This window comes from Pithys albifrons, chromosome Z, assembly GCF_047495875.1.
Source record: "Pithys albifrons albifrons isolate INPA30051 chromosome Z, PitAlb_v1, whole genome shotgun sequence".
Classification (NCBI taxonomy): Eukaryota; Metazoa; Chordata; class Aves; order Passeriformes; family Thamnophilidae; genus Pithys; species Pithys albifrons.
In genome coordinates, this window is record NC_092497.1 from 35,815,435 (window position 1) to 35,823,730 (window position 8,296).

An 8,296-nucleotide genomic window follows, 5' to 3' on the forward strand; every position below is an offset into this window, starting at 1 on the left:
AGAGAGCAGAAGGAGGGAGTGTTGATACCACTTGCAAATTCAAGGTGGCAAAGCAAGGCTTCTCCTCAGCGAAGCTTTTCCAGCGTGATTACAAGGATACGGATACTCTCTGTTGGGTTCCAGCTGTAAAGGTCAGACACTCCCACACATTCACATTCATACAGCTCTTTCTGGCATTCTAGGCAGCAACTGTAGCAGGTAGGGATGTGGATTCATGGAATTCACCTTGAAAGACACCATGGACTTTCTGTTATTGAATGGACTATTACAGGCAGTCCTCTAAGAAATTACACCTGACAGCTGAACTTGCTTACATTTGCCTCTTCTCAGGCCAGTAGAGTACAAACAAGCCACCACAGTACAGCCTTGCCAACATAGTGCTGCCTAGCTCATCATGGCCCTAACCAAACTTCCCCAAGCTCTCAGATCTTTGTAGAGGTGCTCTGATGACCTTGCTCAGGGTGAGACCCTTCTTCCCTTTGGCTGAAACACAGAGGAGAATGAACTCCCTCAAGATCTCTTCTCTACTGCTACTGAATCCAGGGAATTTTATACCCTGCCTTCAAGTTGGAAATGTCTTAGAGGTATTGCTGAAGGGAACTAAATGGTGATGATTAACCCTCTGAGGATCACACTATTACGCTGAATAACATCATTTAGCACTAACAATAGGAAGTAAGATGTAAAAAAAGCAGTTAGCTGTAACTTAATGTCTCATAGTGATTTCTCAGCAACTTATCCTCACAACAGAAAGAGTCTGGCTAAAATCTACCAGTTTTCTGCTAAGCAGTCAACTTCAGTGAGTGGATGATCAGAACAAGAGCATTAAGAAAGTTAATTTACAAAAGATATTATGGTAATGTAGACAAAAATGTACATACCTATAAATTGTGTCTATCTCAATGTATTATATGAAATATCAGTCTAATTTAAGGCAAAGTGAATGTTCTGGGCTAGGAAGGGAATAGCACATGGGGAGAATAGTACTGTTTGGGAGGAGGACACACAAAGCTTCTAACTTTCAGATACCCAGAGTAGTCACCAGTTTTTTGTTTTGTTTTTCTTTAGTAAAAGAGATGTGCATGTGTAGAGACAGCATTCTTACATTATACTGCAGCATTAAAGTTGCATGCATTTAACAGATGCATAGATAATAAATCTAAATGGGGTCACTGTGACCATCCTTTTTGGCCTCCTCTCCTACATAGCAGGACTCTGCTGAATTAATGCCTCTTTGAACCAAAAGAAGCTTTTAGTAAACTGACAATCTCCATTTCTGTTTTCCATTGATAGAAAATTTGCTACTGCTGAGAAAGTTCCATTTAGAGCTACTGCTGAAAGCGTGCTTTCCATTTGGAGCTGATGTTCCCTAGCTTTAGCTTTTAGCTGGTCCATGCTATTTTCTCCTTGTCTGCTTTATTGAAAACCTCTACTCTGAAGTTCCTCTTTCCCTTATTGATAACCCTAGATTATGAACAAGCCATTTCCTTTTAGCTTTCAGTTTTAGCTCTAGGAGTCTTCCATTATAAGGTATACATACTGTCCATTCCACTAATTATTTTCATCTCTTAGAAACAATTTAATTTTTTTCCCACATCTTTTTCAAGTGGAACATCAAGGAATTCTCTAATATGCTAGAAATTAATCATTTTTGTAGAAACAGAGACCAAAGCCAACATGTGTAATGCAGTTATTGCTCAAAGCAGCACAGTTTCTGCAGTTTTAAACGTCTGTCCTCAGTGCCAATTACGAACTCAAGATGAGTAGTTTATTTACTACACTCCCAAGGGTTTTTTCCATATCCCAAACCAAACTCGTTTAAGCAATATCTGCATTTATCTATAGTAGTATCTACATACCATTTTCCTTTAATAACTACATATTATTTATCCTTAGAGGACTTTACACTTGCTCACACAGTGTTGTAGTTTGGGATTATTATGTAAATTCTCTCCCCTGCCACTTAACTGCCCAGGCCAGCAGTTAACAAAAGAAGCAGTTAACTGTTGATCACTTGGGTGGGGGCAGGTCTTTTTATATTTTGGGTTTTTTTGAATATTCTTTTCCAGTCTTGGCTTGGCGGAACGCAGGAGTGGGGGCTCCGAGGAGGCAGGCTGCCCTGCTGGTTACTGCTGGGGCTCTCCTGGCTGTCTCTCTGCCGCTGTGCCCGGACTGCTTTTCTGGCCACGCGGCTGCTGCTGCCTGCCCCTGACTGGTTCTGGCCACGTTGCTGCTGCTGCCTGCCTTGGATTTGCTTCTGGTTGCTCGTGCTTTTCTGCTTCTTGGATGGGGAACACACGGGGAAGAGACGGAGTCCATCTGAAAGCTCACTGCTCATCTGTCTCGCTGGAAAGGGACTGAAACTCACTCTGCAGCCAGCCGGGCTGTGACATTGACACTTAAGTATAACTTTTCCTCCCGGAGGAAAACCTGCTGGGTTTTGTTGTTGTTTATTTTTTTTCTTTCTCTTGTGGTGTTGGGGAAGTGGGTTGCACTAGTCTGTTTACATATATATATATATATATATATATATATATATATATATATATATATATAAGTTATCCTTCTTGTATTAAAATTCCTTTTCTCAAATTTGATAAAGAGTGGTGTGATTATCGTGGAGGAGGCCCCTCCCCTGCTTGTGGGTAAAAATTTTGGTTTTTTCCCCTGAAACCAAGACATTTCTTGGAAATAAAGCCGAGCTGCTCCTTCCTGTGGCTGTGCTGCCCTCGCCCCTGCCTAGCTAGTTCAGTTGGCAGAGCATGGGACTCTTAATCCCAGGGTCGTGGGTTCGAGCCCCACGTTGGGCTCCAAGAAATGTCTTGGTATGAGGGGAAAAAAACAAAATTTTTACCCACAAGCAGGGGAGGGGCCTCCTCCACGATAATCACACCACTCTTTATCAAATTTAAGAAAAGGAATTTTAATACAAGAAGGATAACTGATATATATATATATATATATATATATATATATATATATGTAAACAGACTAGTGCAACCCACTTCCCCAACACCACAAAAGAAAGAAAAAAAGCAAACAACAACAAAACTCAGAGGTTTTCCTCCGGGAGGAAAAGTTATACTTAAGTGTCAATGTCACAGCCCGGTTGGCTGCAGAGTGAGTTTCAGTCCCTTTCCAGCGAGACAGACGAGCAGTGAGCTTTCAGATGGACTCCGTCTCTTCCTCCTGTTGTTCCCCGTCCAAGAAGCAGAAAGGCACGAGCAACCAGAAGCAAATCCAAGGCAGGCAGCAGCAGCAACGCGGCCAGAACCAGTCAGGGGCAGGCAGCAGCAGCCGCGTGGCCAGAAAAGCAGTCCGGGCACAGCGGCAGTGAGACAGCCAGGAAAGCCCCAGCAGTAACCAGCAGGGCAGCCTGCCTCCTCGGAGCCCCCACTCCTGCGTTCCGCCGAGCCAAGACTGGAAAAGAATATTCAAAAAAACCCAAAAAATAAAAAGACAAACCTGCCCCCACCCAAGTGATCAACAGTTAACTACTTCTTTTGTTAACTGCTGGCCTGGGCAGTTAAGTGGCAGGGGAGAGAATTTACATAATAATCCCAAACTACAACACACAGACACACAGCCTATTATGTAATTTAAAAAGACATCTCAGACCATTGTGTATAAGATACTCTTTACTTACTCTGTCATGTACTTTTTCTTTTGGGAATTGGATTAGTGGTAGTCTTTCATTTCACATTGTTGATGAAATGCTAAGTTAATGTTAGGCCAAGGAAAAATTTATTTTACAGAAAATTGTAACTGTACTTCTATATTTAAAAGCCAAGGAAATAAACCCGAACAAAATAAATGTCAAAATTGCTTGAAAAGCAAAAATTTCATCGTAATTGGAACTGTGGATTGGAATTAATCATGCATGCAATTATTTATTAATTGCATTCCACCTAAGTTGTTCTATTATTTTGCGTAGATCAATGCCATATTGGCAAGCCAGTAATTATCCAGATCATCCCATTTGCCTTTTTTGAGTTATTGATATATTAGCTTTCCTCCAATCCCTTAGAATTCTGTGTTTTGTAAGACTTTTTAAAAATGAAAATTAGCAATCTAGGGTGATACTTGGCCAGCAGCAAGGATGAAATTTACTAAGGGTGTACTGATTTAAATACTGAATTTTAGCAATTGTTTTTTAATGGCGTTCTGAGCCAGACTTAAAATGGGAAATAATTTTCTCTTTCTTTGCATTGGACTTGGAAAAGTTTTGATAGTGTCAAGGTGGACAATGGTTGTGAGAAAAGAGGCACTGCAGGGATGACTTCAGTGAGCAGCTGTCACCATCTTCTTCTGTGCCTGACAGTGCCAGCGCCAACCCGATCCAGGACAGAGGTGCTCCTGGCCAAGGCCATCAGCAAGGGTGACAGCAGATTTGGGAAGGGGGAAAAAATCCTGCCCAACAGCAACTGCAGCCAGAGAAGAGAGGATGGAGTAGATGTGAGAGAAACAGACTTACAAGCACCAAGATCAGTGAAAAAGGAGGGGGAGAAGATGCTTCAGATACTAGAGCAAAGATTCCCCTGCAGTCCATGATGAAGATCATGGTGAGGCAGGCTGTCCCATTGCAGCCCATGGAGGTCCATGGTGGAGCACAGATCCACTTGCAGCATGTGAAGAGCCCACATTGGAGCAGGTGGTGTCTGAAGGAGGTTGTGACTCCACGTGAAGCTCACAATGAAACAGTTTCCTGGTGGGACCTGTGGCCCCTTGAGGGAACCTTCTGGAAGCAGTCAGTTCCTGAAGGACTGCATGTGGTCGAAGTTACCCACTCTGGAGCAGTTCATGAAGAACTTGAGAAAGACTCACATTGAAGAAGTTCCTATGTGTGGGACCTCGTGTTGGAGGAGGGAAAAAATGTGAGGGATCCTTCCCATGGAGGAGGAAGGAGGGCAGAAATAACATGTAATGAACAGACCACAGTCCTCATTCCTCATCTTCCCGTGCTGCTGGGCAGGATGCAGGAGACAAATTGTAACTAAAGCCCAGGAAGAATGGAGGGGTGGTGAGAAGATGTGTTAAGATTTGGGTTTATTTCTTATTATTCTATTCTATTTCAATCAGTGATAAATTAATTTGCCCAAGTTAAGGCTGTTTTTCCTATGAGAGTAATTGGTGAGTGGCTTCTCCCCATCCTTATCTTGATACATAAGTCCTTCATTATATTTTCAGTCCTCTGCCCAGTTGAGAAGGTGAGGGATAGAGCAGCTTTGCTGCGCACCTGATATTCATCCAAGGTCAATCCACTACATGCCTTATTCTGGCATGAGTTTACATCATCTGATCTTTGCCAAAATATTTATTGAAAATTGTATTAAGGCAAAAGAAATGCTTAATTGAATAAAGACTGCTCAGAAAAATATATGAAAAGATCTGTAGATTTGTGTGTGAATTTGAGAGAACAAATAAATTTTATGCATTCCACATTTACATATTTTGTGACATGGTACTATTATCTAAATACACTTGTCCATATACCTGCTTCTTTTATAGTTTTAACTTAAAGAAGACAATTTCCTACAACAATAGGCTTTAGTAAATGAAGAACGCCAGCCTTGATACACCTAGATTTTGTGATTTATTCTGTATTAGATGTGAGGTTTTGTTAGAGTATGAAAACCTTGTGGAGAAAGTATGGCTTGTTAGCTAGATGACTGGACTATGACTTTCTCTTTCAAAAGTTGCCAGTGTTTGTTTTATAACATTATCTTAGGAATCTTTAGGAATGGAAATGAAAATCAAGTTAGGTTTTTGATAAGATTAAATAGAACTGATAGCTATGCATGCATAAAACTGTAAATTCAAAAGGATTTTGCTTGTTGCAGAGAGGAGAGTGCATTGTATTTTAAAACAGGTATTTTCCTGGACTTTCTAAATCTTGCTTATTCCTTAATTCAGTCAAAAATAGGATGTTTGAAAGAATTTTGGAAACTCTTGGAAAATAGAAATGATTATCAACATGGGAATCAATAAAAGTGTAAATAAAATCACTGATAACACATGCATGTCAAACATCAAAAGAAAAATATTGTACTCCTTTTATTTTATTTGCTACTCAGTTTCCTCAAAATCCTGCACTTATAAAATATTGAAAATAAAATAAGTGTGAGGTCTCCAAAGAACTTGAATTTTAGGAAAGAGGAAATTTTGGAAGTATCTGTAAGTTACCCCTTTATGTATATACAGCTGGGCTTCACGAACAAAGATTTAGGAAGGGCTCTACCCATATGGGTGTGCCCTTCGAGCCTGAGCAGTGGAGTTTCTAGGTGAGGCACAGCGTGTGCAGAACTGGCCTCACCCTTTAACTCCTGAGGTTCATCTGCCTTGGCCGAGTGAGTTTGGACGGTGACAGTGAAGTTCTCAGGACTAGAACCTACAGCCCCTGGTATTCCCGGGAGGTCTCCCATCCAAGTACTAAGTGGGAGTGACACTGCTTAGCTTCGAGATCTGACAGGATCAGGCATCAGGGAGGCATTTAACTGCCTTACTTCTTTATAAACATCAGAATAAGAATAAAGAAACAGAAGTAACACACACACACACAAAAATGGCTGCGCTCCAAGAAAAATGTTTTTGCCAGTAGATACAGCTGAAAACATTCACAATGAAGTAAAACATTTAACTAGTGTTTATATAATTTCATAGGATGTCATAATTTGTCTCAGTATCATGTTCAATTTTATCTGTATTGTAGAACAATTTGGGATCCAATTCTTCAATCCTCATTCATGTGAGAAGTGTAAATTTATACCAAAACCCAAGTCATATCAAAAGGACTGCATGCAATTTAAGAATTACTAAACATAAGTAAAGGTTGGGAAATTGGTCTATGAGTGACCCTGGTTCATTCTCATCTGTTGGAATTTTATATGGTATTTCACCTAAAAAGCAAGCCATATGCTGAACTGCCTATGTAAATTAGTGCTGTAGCCTTAAGAACTAATTAATGAAATCAGAAATGGCTGCTGCCGACTTTCTCAGCAGATGTGCATGGTCAGCCAATTATGAGAAGCTTCCTAATATAAACAACATTGTTAGCCAATAATCAGTGCCAAAGTGTCATCACCTGCGGAAGGTTACAGTCTTAAAGATGTATATTAGTGTGTGTGCGTATGAATAAAGTGGCCTGTTGCAGTAACTTCTGTGAAGTCGTCTCAGCAGGTCCAAAAACCCGTCTCCCACAGTTACAACTGGCGCCCGAAACAGGTTGCTAGCCGTTCGCAAAATCTGGCAGGACCAGACGTGTGATTTCAGTCCACGGAATCTGAAGAATTCAGACGTGTGGACCCTGTCCCGCAGAATCCGGTTACTGGGACGTGCAGGATGCTGACCCACAGAATCCAGCCCCGGCTGGACATGTGAGTGCCCTTGGAAGAGGAAGAAGTTTGGGAGAAAAGGTCGTTGCCGTCTTAAGGGCTGGCCGGCACCCCGGACGTGCGGTAAGCTGTAAACTCGCATAATGGAGAACGAAGCAGCTGAAAAGTTATTTTTAGAATTCCTCGCTATGCGAGAAGCTGCCGTGCCCGTAAATAAGCTCTTACTTCTGCTTATGTGGGCTGAAAAAGCAGGACTCTTTAAATTGCCCTCACAACTCTTTGATATAACGGAATGGCAAGAATTAGGTGATAAGCTTTGGAACAAAGCCATTGACGGGGGCAAAGAACTGAAAATTTTAGGGCCAGCCTGGCGAAAAGTCATAAACCGCCTTAAGCAGTATAAAGTGGTGAAGATGGTAACAGTCGCGGCTTGGCAGCTGTTACATAGACGCAAAAAGCCGCAACAGCTTTTCAGCCATCGCCTCTGGCTCGGGGGAGGAAAGAAACTTGGCAGTCGTCTGAAAACTCTGACAATGAGCCCATTCCCAGCCCCCAGCCCTGGCCATCGCTGCGCGAGTCCAGCTCCCGCTGCTTTAAAGGATTGCTGCACCCCCCACCGCTCCCGCTTGCCCCTGCTGCCCTGCCAAGGGTCCCAGCATCGGCGCAAAAAAAAACCCAGCACAGAACGAGAAGTAAAAAGAAAAGCTCTGTATTAGTAAAATAGTATAGCCCCATCGCACCACATGGGCTTTGTTTGTACCATCTCTGAGCTCTGCGTGTTCCTTTTCAGCCTGCAAAGTGCTGTAAAGTTGCCGGAAACTGTTGTCTTGACTCTGTTTTGCTTCGTTTCCATCTCTAACGCTGCCAAAGTATTTTTTCCAGCCGCATTCCAACTCGCTGTGGTGAAAGAATTTTCACTGCGCCACAAACATGGCTCGGGGAGGAAAAGTTCCCCCCCCCCACTC

The 8,296-nt window shown here is 42.1% G+C and overlaps 1 non-coding gene across 1 annotated transcript; it reads left to right on the forward strand.

Annotated features, from left to right (window-relative positions):
* The first annotated feature begins 2,737 nt into the window (after window positions 1-2,737).
* Window positions 2,738-2,810, forward strand: TRNAK-CUU (transfer RNA lysine (anticodon CUU)). Its single transcript has one exon. It is a non-coding gene; the product is annotated as a tRNA-Lys (tRNA).
* The last annotated feature ends 5,486 nt before the right edge of the window (window positions 2,811-8,296 follow it).